The sequence below is a fragment of the Hippoglossus stenolepis genome, chromosome 10 (assembly GCF_022539355.2).
Source record: "Hippoglossus stenolepis isolate QCI-W04-F060 chromosome 10, HSTE1.2, whole genome shotgun sequence".
NCBI classification, from domain to species: Eukaryota; Metazoa; Chordata; class Actinopteri; order Pleuronectiformes; family Pleuronectidae; genus Hippoglossus; species Hippoglossus stenolepis.
In genome coordinates, this window is record NC_061492.1 from 16,767,556 (window position 1) to 16,789,121 (window position 21,566).

At 43.2% G+C, this 21,566-nt stretch overlaps 1 protein-coding gene across 4 annotated transcripts in view; it reads right to left on the reverse strand.

The window, feature by feature from the left end:
* The window catches only part of tiam2a (TIAM Rac1 associated GEF 2a), a 98,279-nt gene that overhangs the window by 63,764 nt on the left and 12,949 nt on the right, over positions 1-21,566 (reverse strand). For 2 of the 4 annotated variants that reach the window (XM_035167968.2, XM_035167962.2), the window contains exon 1: positions 19,405-19,487. The exons of 1 other annotated variant lie outside the window; for it this stretch is intronic. The gene's annotated coding sequence lies outside the window, so the exon portion shown is untranslated. Of the gene's footprint in view, positions 1-12,604; positions 13,284-19,404; positions 19,488-21,566 lie in introns of those variants that run through there. One more of the 4 variants, XM_035167964.2, reaches the window with a different exon arrangement.

Here is a 21,566-nt window from a genome sequence, read left to right on the forward strand (position 1 = left end):
GGTGGTTAAGCTAGTCTGGGCCTGCCTGGTTGGCCTGCTCATCATGATCAAAGTTAAGATATATAACAAAGGAGCTGATGTTTCGCTCGCCATTAGAGGCCATTACCTGAGGCAATTACTGTTCGCATTAAAGCCTGTCTTTTCACATTAGCAGGACTGACAGATTGCTTTTGTTAAGTGCTCTGGACTGACGTTACCTGGTGAGAGCCAACCTGATCCGTTTTATTCTTCCTCGCTTCCAAACCGCTGACATTTAAAGAAACGCCTGAAACGAGTGAAAAAGAACTAACAAACAAGCAGAATAATTCTCCTCTCTGCCAAAGAGGAGGATTAACTTTTTTTAAAGCTAATTTCTTGTTTTGCTTATTAGGGCTGACTGATTTTTTTTTTCAGCTGTGAGCTTGGCTCACATCATAAATGCAACAGATGACATATGTTTCTGTTCAAAATTTAATTGGATATGATGATTCACCATTGAAGATTTAGTATTCTCGTCACGCTGCTGAGCCTCTGTTCGACGAGCATGCATCGTCGTGTCTAGCTCGGCTGAGTGGTGCCGGCCAGCCGGCTATAGATTGTGCGATAAAGCGGTGGAGATGTCAGTATCAGGTTGTGGACCTACATCAGAGGTCTGTAAACACAGGATGACAGCTAAATGAACCATCCATCAGGTGAAATCAGCCCTGTTTAGATACGTCTTGCTGATATGGGGTCTAAACTAATACATGTTTATGCACATATAGTTTATAGATGTCCTGAAACACTCCTGTAGCCTGTAATAAGGACGTATCCTCACTTTAGTAAACACAAATCTGCCTTAACTTAACCGTAACCATCTTCTAAAGTTTCTTACGGCCACTGTCTCTCTGCAGATGAGCAAAATACAACCAACAATCTCTGCTGAGCTGGCCGTTGATCAAAGGTGGGTACATTTCCAAAGCATTAAACGGGTTATGAAATAAAACAAGCTTAGTGCAATCTCACATTTACAGGAAAGCAGAAACAATATTGCTCCTCTTATCATTAACCAAATATTGTGTTCTTATTGCAGCTTCAGGCCCAGCTGGTTATGATATGAACAGTATCTGTGACCATGTACTGTCCACAGCACAGGAGGGAAATCTGAGCTGGACTAGTGTCTGCACTGCATCACGAAAGCACTGCTGATGGGTGAGGCAGCTGGTGAGGAGCCAGGAAAACACACAAACACACACACTCTGCATTGACTTTCCTTCATTGCAGATAGTCTGACCAAAACCTTATCCCTAACATTAACCATGACCAATAATGCCTAACCTTAACCTAACCACAATTAACATTAAACTCCGAATCTTAAACAGGACCTCAGGAATTATGTTTTGCCTCATTAGGCCTGGGCTTTTTCCCCATGAGGTCTACTGGTCCTGACAAGATCAGTGTTTAAGCTGGAAAAGGCCCTAAAGAGGTAGCAAAAACCAGCACACACACACCATCACACACACACAGAAAATGTAGTCATCACCACAGCCACCACTTTTTGTGCCTGGGGTTACTCTGCTCATGCGGAAGGCTCCATCTATCTGCAAACATATGGGGAAGCCATTATATGTAAATACAAGAGCATCACACAGACAAAAGAATAATGCACTGTCCAAACCACTTTTGTATTTGTGTTGATACAAGCGTCATTTGATTAGTGTTAATCCTCTTTATGCACCAGACCACAGATTTGGAAGAGTCTTTGCTGTCGTCATTCTGTTACAATAGCCAAGAAACAGCCACACCTGGCAGAATAAAAAAGCACATGACCGATCTGTGGTGAGAAGTGACTTTTTTTTTTTTTTTAGAGGAATAAGGACACACACAGGCTCTTATTGCAGAAGGGAGCTCAATACTCACAAACAGGTTTAACACCTGCAGTGATTGAGTGTGGTCACAGAATGTCTACTTGTCTCTTTTCCGGCAGATGCTTAGTCAGTGCAAAACACATGACCTAGTTTCTGTCCAAAAACTGTGCCATAGGTTTAAATGCAATTCACTGCTTCACGTATAATCGTTTGAGAATTGTACACGTCATTTAGAGTAGGAACATATTTTGACTCCTCACACTGTGGCATATATTGTACGAGGCTCACGATAAAGTGGCGAGAATTGATTTTATCGTTGAATTATCACAAGAAATTAGCTGGGAGCCATTATCGACCTATAATCTACCACAGGTGCTCGACAATGCACCCAAGCGGCTTTGTGCTTTAACTGGGAATGTTAAATAAACCCAACGACAAAGACTGACCTGTGCGAGGGATGAGGGAAATACCTAAACCAGTTTCTCGAGTCACGCGAACTCAGAGGCACGTGAGCTAAAATCGACTGCAGCGGAGACAAATCCTTGCAAAACAAACTCCTTTGTCCTGCTCTGCAAAAGCCTTTTCATGAAGGAATGTGGTTCAAACAGACGTGACAACACCGAAACAAGCCAGTGTGGGCACCCAGTGGCACCTCTCCTAAACACATGGCAAGGCTCGGCTAAGCGCTAGCAGCTGTGCCACATGTGCACCACTTTTACCGACATGATTAAATTAAGACCCCTGCCAAGCTCATCATTATGCAATCCATATAAGGGAGGCGGAAGAATGTCGATGAGGAGTCATTATGGTTTCGTCATGCACAAGGAAACAAGCCCTTTTTCCATTTACAGTTGCAGACTGTAAATCTACGAAGTATTCCATCATACAGGGTTTCTTTTGTGACTCGGTCTCTGATAGGCCAGTCCTTAATTTTTATCTTGCAAAATGAATTCCTCAACCAATTGAATTACTGCTCTCGGGCAGATGTGACAACCTGGTGATGTCCCATAGGACGGGCTGGAGGAATCGACGGGCAGATGCTCCGACCGGCAGAGGTCACGAAGGGTCAAGCTGTTCCATTATGAGAGGACAAGGGTGGTATTTATTCACAGCCTTCTCCTTCTAAGTAGGGGAGGGCCCATAGGGAATGGAGATGGATACTTAACCCTAGAGGCAAACTGCTCTGTACAATTCATCCACTGTTTCTCTCATTGCTGGTAGAGATACAGCTAGTGGTCCACCCACTCAAAACCCAGATATTCACAGATTATGTGACTCCTGAATGATCAAGAGAAAGCGCTGCCACCCAGGCTGGATGGTAACTGAAAAGAATAATACCCGCTGCCAAGACTCATGCACTGTAACCCACTTTAAACAGCAATAATGACCACAGAGGCATATCGTGGTTTAAACAATCTAACCTGATCCGACTTGTCTGCAGCATCTGTGAGACTGTTTTGTCTCAGATCACATCAAAGTGGCTCAAACTTTCCTCTGAAAACACCACATAGAAGATGATTGCAAGGTTTTTCAACAGTTTTCACGCTATGCATGGATGTGTCTTGGCCTTGGTCTCCTGTGGCTAGCCAGAGTGTATTACATGGCTTGCCAAAAAAGGCCCAGGCATTAAACGTGACGATATGGATGCTGGTAAAAGATTGGAAAAAATGACTGCAGTCCTCTAGCTTGTTAAAATACTTGTTGGCTTAGAAAAAAAAACGCCTGCGGCACTGTATGATAGCATGATTAGTAAAAGCAGCAGGCATGTCTACGACGCACACACACCCACACACACACTGTATCATCATTTAAGAAATATGGTCCAATTAAAAATTGGTTAAAAAAGCCAAAGAAAAACAAGTTTGAGTTGTGTTGATTTCTATCTGTTAATCCAAAAATCTCAGCACATACAGGACCCATGATTCACAGAGGCAAAGGAAAGAGTGAACTGATACATGAGACTAATAATACAGCATGACTCTGTAAGTGCAGCTCCCCAGCTCCTTGAACTGCAACAATCATCTCAACTGTCAGGAAACACCAGTTCCTGGCGTTTCTGAACATTGTTATTATTATGTATGGCGGTACGAACCAACGCTCTGTATGTCGTTATTAGCATTAGAAAGAAAGTCAACCGCAAGTTTCCAGTGAGGCCGATTTCTCCACGCGAGCAGACCACAGGGCATGTCGATGGAGACGAAACCGCTCGCTCGCAAGCACACAAAATTACTACTGAGGAGCAGGACGAGAGCCTAAAGAGACATGGATGGTTTTTTAAAATAGCTTCAAGAAAGTAGGCCGGGTTATTAAAGTCATTCTTTTACAGTCGGAGTCTGTGCCAGGCAGAAGCAGACATGTGGACTGAGAAAATTGGCAATCACTGGTGAAAAGTGTCATGGTGGATCCAAGCCTGAGTGCAGACACCTGAGGCAGGAAAAGTGAAATTAATCTTTCTAGTAGCACTTTGTATTGATGGAGAATATGGAATCCAGTAACACACACACACACACACACACACAGACACAAGACTATCCAATCCATGTCAGTGGGTTGAGTGACACAACATCCACCACCTATTAGTCACCAGTCAGGACATGCTCCTCGGATCACTAATCTCATAAAACTGTGAATAAAGGATTTCACCCTTCAAAAGGGTAAATGATTTATAATGAATGACTTCAGCGCTGTACACCAGATTGTGTCACATGCAGGGTGAATATCAATGAGTATTTTAAAGGGTGGTTGCTGTAGATATAGAAGGGAAAAAAATGAAGCATCAGTGAAAGAGGCATTTTTTTCTCCATTGATAAGCTGGCAAAAGGATTCCTGCCATGAAAGCAGATGAGCTACAGGTCAAATCTTCCACAGTGTGAAATGCCAAAAGGCTGCTCACACACAGCTGCTCCATCAACGCGGATGGCGAAAGGCTATGAGGTAGTTATGTCGCGAGACACGTCACCCTCAGCTAGAAAGAATGCAACCAGAAGAACTGCTATACAACACGTGCATCACAGTGGCCCCCGCATGCCTCAGCAGTGATTTTTTTGTAATATACACGCACACAGGAGATGCACATTGTGAGTTGTGAGTCAGTCGTTTCCATTTGACCACACAGAGAGACAGTCCAAACTGTACACGACTTGCTCTCACAACCACATCCAGAGAGATCCATCTGGAAAACGCCAACAGTTGAGTAAGTCAAACCAGGGAGGTTTGTGGGGTCGAGTGAGACGACCCATACTGGCTACTGTGCCTACCATGTCATACAGTCTCAAGAAGACTAGAAGACAAAATATAGTATGGGCTTGACCTTGTGTTGTGATTTGGTACAATGCAAATAAAACAGAACTGAACTGAATAGGAAGAGGTGGGATCACTGTGCAGCAAAGCTCATGAAGCCTAAAGTCAAGTCACACTGCTTTAAATTTTGCAGTATTCAAAATGTATTTTGATACTGTTCCACTTTTTGTGCCAAAAAAACTTTGACTGGCTTCCACCAGGACACTTCAGTTATCGTAATATGGATCTTTGTAATAGAATAGTTCAAAAGTTTGGGAAGTGCAGTTTTTGCTTTTGATCCAATAGTAAGATGAGAAGCGTGATATGACGTATGTTTGGGTACATATGAAGCTGGAGTCAGGAGATTGTTGGCTTAGCTTAGCATAAACAAATCAATCCATTCCTTCAAACCTATGTTGTGTTGCTCTTCCCTCTGTGTCTGAGGAGCTTTCTTGGATTGGAGGTTTAGTGCTTGGACAGAGGAACCAGGACCAGGGGCCTCATTTATAAAAAAGCACGTAGGATTTATGCTGAAATAAATCAAACTCCATCTGCATACGTGGATCTACCTCATATTTCGCCCTTTCTGACAGCGACATTGAGGTGTTTGTTCCTGAGGTGGAGGTAAACAGCAACCGCTTGTTTGGTGGCCACAGCCGTGATTAAATAAAAGAAAATGCACTAAGTGGTAGAGTGCTGCTGCTGCTGTTAATGCAGTGAGTGAGAGTGACTACGACAGAGGGGACAGTGTCTGAAATAAAAAAGTGGTCAGATTTAAAGGTGGAGGCAAAAAATAATTGTTGTTTCGTCAATACTGCAGGAATGATTAAATTTAGAGACAGCTGAGATTTTCCCAACCTATAAAATTAAACCAAATCATTTTATTCCCAAAAGGGGCTTTAATTAGTGAGGTAAAAATTATACAGTGCGTATCAGTGGGATCCTAACCTCCACTCTGGGACATCATTTGGAAATGGAGGTTTAAAGATTAACAGAGTTTATTTATTTTTTGTAAAATAAATCTATGCGCCTGACAGCAAAGATACGTTCTCTGCAGCAATTTAACACACGCATGAAAACTACAGTCGTACTTGGTGATACAGGCGCAGTGTTATAGAAGATATTATTAAAAACTATTAATAACTATTATGTAACTTTTTTGCTATTTTACCCAAATTTTGTTTCATGTGTCTTTTACAATTGAACAGTTATGTCGCACAAGTACAAATAACGCGGTTGGTTTCAATGATGAAGTGGATCTATAATCTGGTTTAAGATCATGTCTGCATCACCACTATCCCGTCTCCAAAATGTTTGTACGCATGGGTCAGAGTTTGCGTATAAGTGCACACATTCTCCTGTCAATTTAGTTTTTATAGATCCCAACGTTTGCGTGAGAAGTGGTGTACACGCAAAATGGGGTCTGAAAGATGTGTACGCAAAGGTTATAAATTAGGCCCCAGATCAGTGGTAGTCTCTAAACCTAAGCGGGTCACTTTCTTGGCTCCAGCACCTTTAATAACATTAGGATTGAGCTGCAGACAATTTGCGAGTCAGCCTCTCCAATGACCGTTGAATGTCAAATACCATTAATAGCCTCTGATATAGCCTCTGTATGTACACACAGCAAACACATGCCTGCTGTTTTAACTGCAGCCTGGTGATCAGCAGCCGTAAGGTTCAGAGATTCAGTCTCGTTTCATAGAGATTTAATAATCCTCTGACACGGCTTGGAACCTGTGTCGGCTAGACTGCTTAAACTTTAAAAAACGTGGCATTTATGAGAGCCTGGTGACATCTGCCATGACACCGTTTGGGGAGAATGCTGCATTAATATTGCAGGACTTGCTCAGGTTGCAACAAGCTGAGCACCAACCTGCACTCTGCGTAATCTGCTTGACTTGGCATTGACCCATGGAGAAACCAGCTCCCAGTAACACTGACTTCTTGACTTTGTATAATACAGTACTCTCGTCTGCTGATGGTGAGCTTTTTCGATCACAGTGATTCAGTTTGAAAAACGTGCCAGAACCTGGACGCAATCTTGTGCTACATGACTGAACCTGGAGGTACACAAGTTGGGAAGATTTCTCTTTTCTTTTTGTACCTGCTTCCATCAAACTGTGAAAACCACACCTGCTGTGGACTGTGCAGCCAAGGTGGCATGGAGTACTAACCAGGCAGCGTGGGCAATTTGGTCCCCCTGGGTAAGAGAGAGTGAACCCTGTTAAACAGCTCAAGCAACAGCCAAGCAGAAAGCACAAATGTCTTGGCGATAGTAGAGCAGAGAAAAGTAGACTTTTGAAAGTTTCTGGAAGATGGGGCAAACCCAAGTCAACTGTAGTGAGAAATGGAAAAGAATTGTCAATCTTTGGGCACGAAGAAGGTACAACACAGGCTTGTCTGCTGCAGCCTGGCCAATACACCACGCGGCTTCATTTAGATTGATGGCATGATGCATATTTTACACCATTTCCCTGCTATTTCAGAGGCATAAACTGCAAAAACTGATGAAATGATGAAATGTTCTTGCAACTACTGTTTCCTTGCTCTTATCTAAACATCCTTCGCAATAAGTTCCTTCACTCGCACATGCGTTTTCCTTTTGACAGCTAAGGCTTGTCGGACGAATAAGCCTTGAAGCCTATATCGCCTCGGGAAACAGGTTATTTGGATACATTTACTTCTTTGGAGAAAGCTTTAATTGAGCATGTTCACTTAGTGGATGCCAGGGTTGCCACTGACCTAAAGCAATCAGGACCCTTTCTCTGTTTACACTGGCCAAGCGCCAAATGACTGAACCAACATGACAAAAGCCTGGAGACTGAAGTGGAGAAAAGAGCTAATCTTGCTCGGAGATCAAACCACCGACTGCTAAAGCAGGGATGGGGCTGGACAGGAAGAGGAGTACTAATGAGCCTGAAAATGTTCCTCAACATAACACAAATGCATTTGCTGCCAAACACCATCCAAAGCACTTCACGTCTGTCACAAAGCCCAGGAAAGTCTACAGATAAGGTCACATGGTGTGCACGCAGCTCACTGGAGCGAGCTACTGAGCAAGCAAAAAAAGGGAAACAACATCAATATCTTATGAGACTAAAGATTTATAGCAAATTTCGTTCGGAGATGGCTGATATATGGCTGCTAAAGATAAGACAGTGATGAATGGACGATTAGATACAGTTGGATCCATGTGTGGTCAGTAATGGATTTTGTGCAGATCACAACTCTCTCTCCCATCTGCTCTTTATAACTTACTGTACTAAGATTTATCGTTTACTTCAAAGATCATATTATGATCAGATATTGTACACGCTTTGGTGTTGGAAAGATGTGTAAACCTATTTCAGTATGAAAAGCAAATCCATCTTACCATGATGATCAATCACCGCTTTGATTATTTGACATTTACTTTTGAATGTCTTAGCACCATTTGTTGCCACACTTGATGAGCTGTACAAAAGCAATAAGAGGGTGGGTCTCCTGACTTTCATCAAAAACAATCTCCAATCAATACTCCACCCACTGATGGGCAGATGGGATGTGAAGGAGTAAATGTGTACCCACAGTTTTCTCCATCCATCATGGAGGACAATACAAGACACATGGCACCAACTGAACATCAGAGCACCGAGCACTTTGGCCTGTGGTACCAGCTGTGTTTGCCTTTGCAATAGAGCAAGGACTGCGAGCTAGACCTTATGGCTACTGGACCAGGGTAGGGCAGATCAATCCCAATTTGTATTGTTATAAGGATTGACCAGTGAAGGAAGGAGTGGGGGAGTGTGTGGTGCAAAATGGATTATTTCCATTCAAAGAGTGCTGCCAATTGTCCGAACAATGCGGCAACACGCGCTGCCGTTTGAAGCAGGCATCGGAAATAAAATACATCAAAAATGCATTGCACACAGGCATGATGCAATTTGACAGGTTACCAGCTTGAATTCACATTCGAAGGCTCAAACTGGATTTTACCCAGCATCTATGTGCTGAAAGAATACACCTTCAGAATAAAGGATCAGACACGCTCACACTGGGTTCTCCATAGCAGGCAGATCAAGATATAGACCCATGTGTGGATACCAGCAAATACCTCCTGTATCTCCTTGTCCTCTCCATGCCATTGTTCATATATTTTGACAATCAAACTACTTCATGTGTGTCCACTGCGTATAAATGACTTTAAAGTGCTGTAACGGCACCTTTTCCAGACTGAAATATTTTATGTCGTCTGAGCTCACAGGAATTACACGCACTGCTACTCAACAGCTACCATGGGGGCCTTTTGTCTCATGTACACCAATCGCCATATGATTTATATGACCATCAATAAAAGAATGTTAATGGTGTGTCTTCAAGTTATTTCTTTCTGGGTTAATGAAAGTCTGAATCACATAGTGAAGTCGTCTGGCACTTAAGAGCCACCTTGCTCCCTTGTTCACCTACACCCCAATCATGTGCTAGGTAACTCTTAATGTGATACCGTTTGACACATTGTAAAAACTCCTGTCACCATTTAATCTTCATTTTTTGCCTGTGTGTGTGTGTGTGTATACCTCGTGTGGGCTACTCTCGAGCAGGGGACCCAGAAGGGGTTCAATTCAATTTAGACCTACACATTAATCTTCTCAAAGGCAGTGGAGTTCTGGTTGTTCACAAAGAGCGTGAATGGGTGCATGGGTTCAGCTGGATGACGCTACGTCGCTCTGCTGGGCTGGACAGAAGGTTCCTGTGAGTGCAGCAGAGCAACGGATCTCGTGTTGAAGCAGATACACAAAACACATCTGAGTGAACAAATCCCTCAAAGTGGATGGGGCTAAGTGTGTGTTTTTGTGTGTCTGACCGCTCAGTGGCTATAAAAAAAAACAAGTTAAATTAAGAATAACTGAATTGTGCTGCAAACACAAAATGATACAAAATATTTCTTTTCAGTTGATTCAGTAGTTTGTTATTTTTGTGAAAAGCGCGACTACATGACAGAATTTGGGAATATCAGCGTTGTAGTGGTAAAGGCTCTCTGACCTGTACTTGGTGGCACCAGGATGGGGTCAAAACCAGCCCGGTGCCTCTCAGGGAGTGCGGGAGCAAATGAAAAGGCTTGGCCAGGTTGCTGTCAACACCAGCTTTTAGTCCGTCAAGCTTTTTATAGCAGACAGTCCAGACGCTGCAGGCCGTGCACTACCAGCAAACACTTCGAAAGCCAAATATAATCTCAACCGCAGCAGTGAAAAATAGAAGCATACAAGCTACTATTATACTTTCCTGACAGGGCTGTTTTTAACTGGAATAAAAGCAGGCAGAGGGCATTTCATTATAATCTAGAGTCAGAGTGAATATGTGGCGAAGTGGAAAAAGTTCAAGTTTTTGTTGATCTGGATCTGATCCACTTCAAATCCCTTTGTCTGGAAAGATGCAGCAGTCATGTTTCCCCTGCAGCGCCTCTCTACCTAGAGACAGGCCTTCATCCCCGTGTGACAATAAGCACAGATGTTACCCATGCATGATAAGTCACATGCACGCCACCTTATATGGAGAAAAATGTTGCCGGGCCGGAGAAGACGTGAAACATTGGTGTTTCTCGGCCAGTGTTCTAGCACTTGAGAAATAACGACACGGCCTGGAGAAGAGAACAAATCACTTTCTCACTCGACAAAAGTTGTTCACACAGAGCATCAAAGGAAATAAAGACAAGTGGAGAGAGTTTTCCACATCGGTGAGACAATTCCTCTTTTTTACTCCACAAAGTTGCACACAGTAAATCAACTCACTTCAGAACACACCGTTTCATAAAAGGGGAAGTTCCTGAGGTAATTATGTCACCGTCTGATGATTTTACCGAGCACTTCATCTTAAATTAGACGAGCGATGAGCTGAGGATGCCTGTGAAGTGACTCCGTGCCACCCAGAAAGGGGGGCAGCATTACACCTCTCTTTTGTCACTGGTAAACAACTTCGACAAGTGGCATCTCCCGCAAAATGTGCAACTCGTGGCACCGGAGGAGAGAGTGAACAAGCAAAGCGATCCCATATTTTCCACTGGGAAGGAAATTACGGACCACACTGAATCAATATCGCTCTTGGTTCAAGACAGACCCCCGTCCCAACCCGATGGGGAAAAACAGAATAATAAAAACCTAATGTTCCCTGTGGTTGTGGATTTCGTTGCCACAAATATGTGAGCCGCAAAGGACAGAGTATCCAAACAGAGCCACGGCTTCTGACCCGGCGATTTTGTTACTGAAAAAAAAAAAAGAACCGGGGTGCACACATGAGGACAACAGCAATTATGTAAAAGTGCAAGTCCATTAAACAGGCAGGGGAGCTGAAACGGCTGATGAAACATAAACCAACCACACAGCATGCCTTCCCCCCTTCAGAAAAATAAACAGATCACATTCTTGGGCGTCTTTTCTCTTCGGCTAATTTCTTGGGCCGAGTCTAAATCCTGCTCCCAGTAAATGATTGCTAAGAATTTACTGTGCATCCTCTTATCAAATCTATCATTCAATAAACGTTAATCACGTTAATGACATCTTGACACGTCACATTTCCTCAAGACTTAACTTCACCAGCCACAGCTGCGAGATTATTAGACAGACTCCGGCTGTCAGACAGATCAATGAGCAGGCCAGCCTCTCCCAGTCAAACATTAGCCTGAGTTTTTATTATTACAACCCTCCCCTGCAGCGTGGCAGAGGTAGCAGGGACAACGATGCCGACACCTTCACGTGAGGGTTTCCATGACAGAGGGCCAACCATGCCAAAAGGCATTCCCCGACCCTTCCTCCTCTGTTTGCACTGGGCGGGCCCCTTCACTCCAGGGGTCTCAGGGTCCCTTTTGTTGCTTCTGTATGTGGCCGGGGAGCCCTTCCACCCCAGCACACGGCCCAACAATAATACAAGTGGAGGGTAAATCACATCCAAGCACAACAGCAGCAGAGCATACCCCAACAGTTAGTGGAAGGATCATGACTCGCAATCTCTCAGTTCATAAATCAGACCAAAGAAAGGGGAGCAATGACCCTGCTGGGGGCTGCATGTTGAACATCTCCACACTCAATGAAGCCTCTGCTCTTAGTATGGAGAACGAAAAGAAAATGACTGGACGCAATTTATTTGATTCATCATAGCAAATCAATTTCCCCCCCCCAAAAAGATTTAATGACATATGAAAAGTGAAAATAAGCTCCCAGGCTGCTAGTTTTAATTGATGATAAATCTAAGATGGATGGGTCCTCTGTTGAAACCCCCTTTGCGCCATGGACCCACTGACGACTATCGCATGTTCCCCCACAGATTTACTACACACACAACGAACACCGACAACACACTGGTGGGATTCGTTCAGCATATGACACAAACATCCTCACAACTTTTGTCTGCCGGACACATTTGAGGTGAACACGGGGTTGCGTCTACGCGTAAAGGCGGACAAAGCGCGCACAGAGATGAGCAGAGTCCGCTTTGACTGGAGAACAAGTTCGCTCGCAACTTACCGGCTGACGTTTCCTTTAACGCGACGGACTTGGGGAAGTGAGCACGTGTTTCCCTCTTCACAGCCGCGGAATATAACGAGGTTGCGTTGGACAGAAAAACGTAAAAACACGGGACTTTGTTGGAGCGAGTACTTCCACGGTTCCTCTCGTCTCCGGATCAAATGTTCATGGGACGAAGCGCCAAGAGGCAGCGGACTCCTCCCAGACACTGTGGGGTTAAACTCCTCCTTCCCACGGACACTGAGGAGAAGTGAGGGGGGTGGAGGTGGTTGTGTTTCCAGGGATTAATAATGACGTGTAGATCTAAGTATACGGTAAAACAGGTGGAGCACGTGTACCCAAACCATGGTTCGTGGACCTGAACGAGGTCCCTCAGGGATGTGTCCAGGGTCCTAGGCAGATAAAGGTCATCTATGTGTCTGCTTCATCCTAGTTAAAGGGGCACTTTCCCTCCACTGGTTTTACACGTTACTTTCATTTTATGTGCTTGATGCTTTTATTATTTTATTACTTTTAACAGAAAGACGGTGGAGATAATGGGCATTTAGGAGGCCGGGGAGAATGAATAAAAGACGCTGTCAGAGTGCAGTACTACGAGAAATAAAGCTATAATATTACCAGAATAAAGTTGTAATACCACAAGAAATACAATCATAATATTAAGAGAATAAAGTCATATTAATAAGAGAATAAAGTCATAATATTACAAAATGTGTCATTTTTTTCTTTTTCTGGAAATATGACTAATTTTCTTATTGAATGATAACTTTATTCTCATAATGTTGTGACTTTCTTCTCATTAAATTACTACTTTTTTCTCGTAGCATTGCAATTTTCTACTCAATTCTAACTTTAATTTCATAATATTATAATTTTATTCTCAAAATCTCTTTTTCTTTAATATGGCCCTTATACTCTGTTATAGTTAGTTATACTAAGGACTAATACTTATACTAGTACCTATACTGCTTCGATTTAAAAAAAATGATTTAGTGTCTCTCTTGTCAGTCATCCAATTTAATGGTGGTGAAAAACTATATAGTTAAGAGTACATTTAAAACATTTAAGACACCGAATTAGAGCAAAAACTGAAGCACACACAATTGTGTTTACATGTCTACTTAACAGATGCGTCCTCACGTTTGTTGTGCCATATGTTCCACTTGGACTCTTGCAGCAAAGGGCAGATGACTTTAGCAGACACCCTTAGACTTACAGGTGCGGGAACAATAAATCAAGCTTAAGACAATGTTCGGAACCTATTATTTATATTTATTTAAAGTTTTCACCACAAGAAAAATGAAATGTGATATTGTGTTATTCAAGCAATATAGAATATCCTTAGACAGAATAATACTCAACTCCAGAGAGAATCTGTTTGGTCGACCTTGGCCTGAACGGTTTCCTGCCCTCAGGTTCCCACCCAGCTGTTTGTCTGGAGGTGAACAAGGTGAGCAGCAAACCTGTCTGTCACATGGACTGAACTGATAAGCAGGCTGATAGGAAGCAGGTGTGGTCTCCTCAGACAATCACACAGCATTCAAGATAAGACAAAGATCATTGTTATTCTTAGGCCTGACGTTAAAGTGCACATTCCTCTCTTTCATTTTCTCTCTATCATTCTCTCTCATCCTCATTCCAATGCCTCTGTACTCCCTGTTGCGACGAGCAGGCCTACCTTCCTGCATTCTCCTTTGCGATGCTCGTAAAACCTCATGTTTTGTAATGTGGTGCTTTAGCCAGACCCATCTACATCAATCTGCATATCCGCATCTTTACAGCTGCTACAGTGGAGTTGGATTGGAGATGCCTATCTGCCTGCTGCCCATTGTAGCAGCAGATACTGTAACGCTCTGCTCCTTCATCACAGGCTGATCAAGATCTGTCTGCACGTCGAGCAGCCTCTCGTTCCCCCTCGGCAAGTTTTCAACTCTGGTTTCAACTCCAGTTCGCCAAAGCATTTCATCCAAATATCTAATTATGTGTCTTCAGGAGTGTCAGGGGATTATGCATACGAACGAGGGCCGTGAACCATCCAGAGGAACCATCACTGCAATTGATCCACGGGGCAAATGTCATCAGTAGCACGAGTGACGAGCCACAGAGCCTCGCCCTGTATGTAATGTGGTTCAGTGCAGCAGTCTGGAATCATTCACAGCCACACTGAGGTTCTGTTTCGTCTGGCAGCCACCAGGAGTTTCTGGTCACTCCGCATCTCATTAGATATAATTGAGTCTGACGGACATCCTGCCACCTGTCTTCCCTTTCTGTCCGTCTGTTGGTCTGACACACGACAACTGACTGACTGTGCCTTTCCCATGAACTTGCAAAGAAAAGACTCAAGAACCAAGGAGAGCTGAAATGTCAGTCCTGCCAGTTCATTGCTCTAAAACACAACAGGGAGCAGAAAATCTGTGAGCTCAGCTCGTGTTTTTTTGGTATTTTTGTGCTGACGCTAAACAAATATTCCACAAATACGCACACAGATATGGACTCACACACTTGTACACACTTATCAACACCTCAGCACCTCCTCCGTCCCTTAAATGAGCCTTCTCAACACCTTCGGTCCCGCCACGCTGACTGTCACCGCTTTGCTCTGCCATTATGGCAACTCTAATAGGGTCGTCATAGCAATTGTGTGCATGTGTGAGAGTGTGGGGGTTACTGTATGTGAGAGAAGAGGAGGGAATCAGCAGATCCCCCTGCTAAGCCTTTTTTCTAACCCTTCTTACTGCTGCCCATTGTACAATGTGATCCAGCCATAATTACCACTGTATGAGGCGCTGAGCTGCCTGCTCAGTGTCCACATGTAATTATCCCGCTCATTTGTCATGTAGCCTGTAATGGCTCACTGCAGCTGGGAGAAAATTGTCTTATACAGTCGTTTGGAAGGGCCCGCGGGGCTGGTGTGGCAGGTCCTCTGCGGTTGTCTGCACGAGAAGATGGGCTCGTACGTGACAGCGTCCGGTGAACACAATGACAGAGTTGTCGTAAGGTGTGTTTGTGTGCGTGTGTGAGACAGACAGAGGGAGGGCTATAATCAGACACTCTCACACCACACCCTGAAACAACTCCTTTCTTGTTTCTAAAAACAGCCACCAACATTAAAGTGTCCACCGCCACAAAGAGGTGACTGCGGCAGCTTCGCACTATAGACAAAGGAAATCTTTACGCAGGGAAAGGCAGTGGAAGGGCCCGGGTGAAGATAAGGTGCTGTAAGAAAAAAAAAAGGCTATTTTAGAAAAGCTTTTAACTGAACACGACAGGTCTGATCCAAGTGATAGCTCGCTCGCTCTTAAGGGTCCAACTAATGAAAAATCAATGATGACAACGAGTGAACTGTGTGTCACAGCAGCCAACCTCTCGTGCCAGTTTCATTCAGGACTTTGGACAGTACGGGGAATGTAAAGACCACGATTCATCTCCCGCTACATATGAGTTGATTAGCATTAAATAAAAAAGTCAGTCCTTTTAATGAGATTCTGTAGAAAAGCTTTTAAAATGAATCCCTCGATCTGTGAAAATGACTCAACAGAGACGTCAACGGCATCGTTGTGTGATGAAATAAATCCAGCAGCAGGAGCTGAAAGTGATGGCTGATCGAGCAGATTGATTCTTGATAGAGCGGCTGTCAAAGGACATATTAAACCTCTATGGATATATCGGTGTGGGAAACCGCATGTGCAGTATGTGATGGATCTGCTCCGCTCAAGTTGCCTCATGTGGGCGTCTGACTGGATGCCCGTCTGCCACAAGGAAATGTCATTACTGAGACGAGAGTGAGAGCAACACAGAGCAGGGCCGGGGGATGGATGCGCCTCAGCTGTTGATTACTTGAGTTCTAGGTGAAGAAAGTGTCACAAGGGTGTGAGAGAATGAGGGGCGGAATTAGGTTTTTGTGTCCCTGCCTTTGGAGCAAAGATTTGAGATGTGATAAAAGAGAAGAATGGGATTATAAGGTGAGGCTGCACCTGTGGGAAGTACATCTGGGAATGTGTAAATGAAAGAGCACATTTGCACATGAGGCCACTGTGTCTGCAGGAAGGACTAACCCGGAAAGCTTGTTATTGAACTGATCCAATATAAACTCTACAGGTGGAAGCAAAAGTTCATATTGACACAAAAAGGCTCATTTTATAGGGTGTGGTTTCTTTAGCGGGTCTTCAACTGTCAACAAAATCCACTTGTGATGAATGAATCATTTCAAAGTAATGCGTCTTCTACATGAACATTTTTGATCATACACACTTTTTTTTTAAACACGGGTAAACCTACAATAACAAGGCGATGGAGTCCTTTCCCATTGCCGGTAGAGGAGTTTTCCTTTATGTTTCCCCCCCCCGGTGACTCATGTTCGATGTCACAAATGTGCCGCAAACTGAGAAGCTCTCTCACATTCCTGTTTTGTCAGTGTTGCATCTTGCACAATACGAAGAAAAAGAAAATCACTAAATACAAAAAAATCAATAAATATGAAAATGTCTACGTGCCAAAGTCCGGAAGTTCAATGTGCGTCATAACATCACGCAGAAAATTAAGAAGTAGCAGAGGAAGAAGAAGAATTTACGCATTCACCTAAGTTTCATGTTTCTATCACTGCAGATCAGAGCTGGAGCCGATGAAAACTTGTGTCTACTGCAGAGTCATAAGACCGGGGAGTGACTGCCGGTTGTATCCATTCCCATTGCAGATAAAAGCCACATATAAGTGGGTTTTTTGTCTGGAGGAAAAGAGGCTTAAGAGGGCAGATACCTTCACCTCTCAGACCCCATCAAACAGTGATTATCAACACAGCATTGTGGTGCCATTTGGTCAGCACGGTCATTTCTGTTGAGAAATGGCAAACAAGTTCAAGATTACTCCAGATTACGCTGAGCCGCTTAGAGAAATTCCAAATTGTGCAACATCAGTTCGCACAATGTATTAAGCAAAATAAAACCATGCTAAGCTGCAGGATGTTAACATTGAGGATTATACAGTCATTGTTGCAAGTGACATACAGCAGTAAATCTGTACAACAGTAGTTACTAGCCAAAGCTGCCGCAGGATATTTTGACTTATAATGACAAATATCCTTGTGTGCACTCATTCAGCTACTCCGAGATAAACATGTGTTTGCACACCTTTAGCTCAGAATTTCATGCAGTGCATGAGCCAGGATGTGCATGTGAAGTAACAACCTAGTGATACCCCACAAAAGAAAGGACAAACACATAATGCAAATATGCACAATACCACAGAATTCATTCTACCATGATCAGCAAGGTGGGTGATTGAGGAATCCTTGTTTTCTTAGTGTCACACTCAAAAACTGATTGAATCCAACATCCGAATATGTGTATTTACCACGGGGTGAATTCAGTTCACAGTATAACCCATTGCTTTCTCCCTCAGATAAGCTTTCTGTATGCATATGAGCGTCTGTATGAAACAAGTGACATTTGATTTAGAAAGTAACAAACTACAGCCTTTGAGTCGCAGTTTTTTTTTATCTGTTATCCCCTTTTTTTCCCTTTTATGTTTTATTTGAACTGAATTCCTACCTTTTTTCAATTTCCTCTCAGGGACATTCACCACCTACATTAAGTCAAACACATTTGGCTGCAAATCTTTGCACTAGCGAGTCACTCTGCAGTGACTGACAAGAAAATTGCTTGTCCTAAAAAGCCATGTTTGTCTTCCCATCAGGCCGGGTCAAGTCTGGCACACGGAGGCACCATGTGCCATGTCCAAACACGGAGGGAGAAAATGTGACTGACGGACTGGTAGTGGACAGCTAAACATGAGGTCAGCGTGACACGAGGCCTCGATCTAAAATATGCACCTAAAGAAAACAGACACACAAGTTTTTACCTTTTCTTCAACGGAATATGGGGCAGATTTGACAATGACAAAGTAGAGAGTATGTAAGTAGCTAAATATAACCCACAGGAGAGAGGGGAGGACATAAATGATTGAGAGTCTGTGGGGAGATTACTTTATGAAAGAAAGATCAGGACTGGACAAGTCTTGTCTTTTATGGACTCCCACTGAAAGAGAATGAGGAAGCAGTCTGTAGCTCTGGGCTGGCGTGACAGTTTAAGCTCCTTCAAATCTCTTCACTCCTGGTCAAATGACTACAACCACATCCCCGCAGCCAGAGGCCAGCCGAGGGGAATCCACAGCAAACAGAGGGGCACTTGATTGAGTTATCATAAGCTTAAATCGAGTCAAATGAGAAGAACATGCTACGAGGCCAACAAGCATACACAGAGCTCTATTCAGTGAAGTAAACAGTAAGAACTGATTCCAATGAGCCAAATGCAATCGTTCACTCTGAAGTGTAATCTGATTTGTGTTGGGCCACGCCGAGGATAAATTCTGCTCACTGTAACTCAATAAGGGTGACAAACTGAAAACAAGCCAGGCGATTCAGACACAAACAACCCGGAGCGGAGAGTTAAAGGCTGCGAATGACAAATGTGTTAATTACATTCTTTAATCACGTTCTTTAACTGCAACAACTTTCTAGCTATGACTGCGATATTCGCTGTCATGGACGATATCGGAGGTGTCAGAAACAAATGTGCTGTTATTGCTCCATCAGGACCGTGATTGTCCCTCAGCCGGGCCCACTAAGGTGACGTTCCCACACATCTATTACCTCCCCACTCCCCGCTGAGAAACACTTTCACACCCGTGTGAAGGAAGTAGAGCACGGGGCTGTTAAAATGACCTTGTTAAAATCTGCTCATTTCACTTTGTTAATTAGAAACACTCACGCTGCTCTGGGTCTTTCCCACAAAATCATCACCTACCGGTACGATGCAGCGGAGCGGAAAGCACCAAAACCCAAGCGAGGCGGTTCTCTGTCTGGCAGCTCGAGCTCCTGACCTGGAGCTGTTAATGGAAAGCTGATACTTCCCCCCCCAAACTGTCTGGACTGGTTTGGTTACATGTCCCATGGAGGCATGGAGGCATGGCCATGATGAAGGCTCATAAACAGATTTAAATGTTTCCTTGGAGATTAATTTCAGTTAATCCCTTCTGGTTACTTCAGTAGAATTACTATTCATAATGCTAAATTTAGGGATCCAGTTGGGTACACATTAAATACTTGTGGACCATTTTCTAAACCCCTTTGCCAAACGTGTCCATTCATAAACTGCTTTCAGACATGCACTGAAGTACAGACATGAAGTTGTGCTGAGGGTCTGTATGAGAGAACGTGAATGTCCCAGTCGGTTGCTCCAGACATTATCCAGAACTTTTCAAACCAGCCCCCAATGTCCACAACATGGCAGAGGGAGCCCATGTGAGAATACAGCAGGAAAAGTCCGATTACATTTCTAACCGTTGCAAAATTGAAAATAACAAAATGAATACAAAAAATGTCAGGTCAAAAAAGAAGTGCTGACGGAGATGTCAATTTTTCAGACATTTTACGAAGTTAATATCTGAAAAAGGCTTTAGAGTAATAAGATATTACAGGTCTGTCAAGCTTTTGTGCTCTGTGCATTGGACTCTAGTAAGATTGATATTCTATGTCCAGTTTAGAGACAGGTGTTTTTAAATAGGTGTAAATTATATAGACTAGATTTCATTGTGTTTAGCTGCTCTAAAGTAAACTGAATATGTTAGCATAAGTTACGGGTCCACTGCTAACATACCCTGTGTGTTGTGCTGTGTCGGTGTGTGGTAGTTAGTCACAAATGCCAACAAACGTGAGGCTAACTTTAGCAACACTGCCCTGTCCGTTTGTTTGCCAAACCCCCTTCTCATTCAAAATGAAAATATATTTGACAATATGAATGAGTATGTAAGGTAAAAACAGGCTAATCTTGCTATATTTTAGCCACAAACATGGCTACGTAGCTTTAGCAATCTTTTAGAACTATATGAATTGTTGATGATACTTAAGATAAGTCAGCTGTAAACATTAAAAAGTCAGTCAAAATGTTTTAATCTGGTTCATGGACCTGATGTTACCTTGATTAGCTGGCTAGATACATCATCAGTTGCCATTTAAGCCAATCCAATCTGAAATTAAAATTTTGTTTTAGAAAAGTACTAAGGATTGTATGCCATTCAACAATAGAAAGCATGGGGCTTACACCTGGGTTGGATAAACGAAGGACAAATAAATACATAAATAGCAAATAGTCCAATATACAATGACAACAATTATCAACCTATGAGTGAGTTTGTGAGAAAATTAAAAGCTGGGAAAGTTCAGCTTTAAGGACGTAAGTTAAGGTCAGGTCAACATTTAGTTTTTTAAATCCATTTCAGAGGACGTGCACCCTGGACTGTTGTGTGTATTTGCGCGGCAGAGCTGTGAACAAAAGCAAAGCACTCAGCACATTTCCATTTTGTAGCAGCAGGTTTCCCTGGGTGTTAGGGTACACTGCAGCAGCCCTTGTGTGTGTGGGAGTGTGTTTACCTATTAGCTTATTTGGCTAAAAATAGCTAATGGATCTGTGCATGTGAGACTCTTTTCATTTGGCCTGTGAAATTAGATTTGTTCTCCTGAGTGCTGTGATGTGTGTGAGTTTATGTGGGTGTGTGGGTGTTTGCATGTGCGTATGCATGTCAGATTTGACAACAAAGTGTGTGTGTGTGTGTGTGTGTTTACAATGTGTTACTATGAAGACAACATGGAGTGTGGTTTGCATGTACAGGTAATGGACGAAGCAAGTGAAAAAGAGTCTATGATGAAGTGAGGTTTTCCCATTAGAGGCGGCTTCATAAACAAATCCTGAGCATCTCAGACAGGTTTAATGACGTTTAGGTCTGGTGATCTGGGAGGTCATGGGAAGCAATTTGAGTTCATCCAAGTGTTCATTTCATTCTTAAATTTGTTTAGCTGTGTGAATTATCATTTAATGAAAATGGCTCATACATTTCCAAGGTTGGATTACCAACGGGGCAATATTGTCAACTGCCACAGGGCGTCAGAGCCCCACGTGGCCTTGAAAGC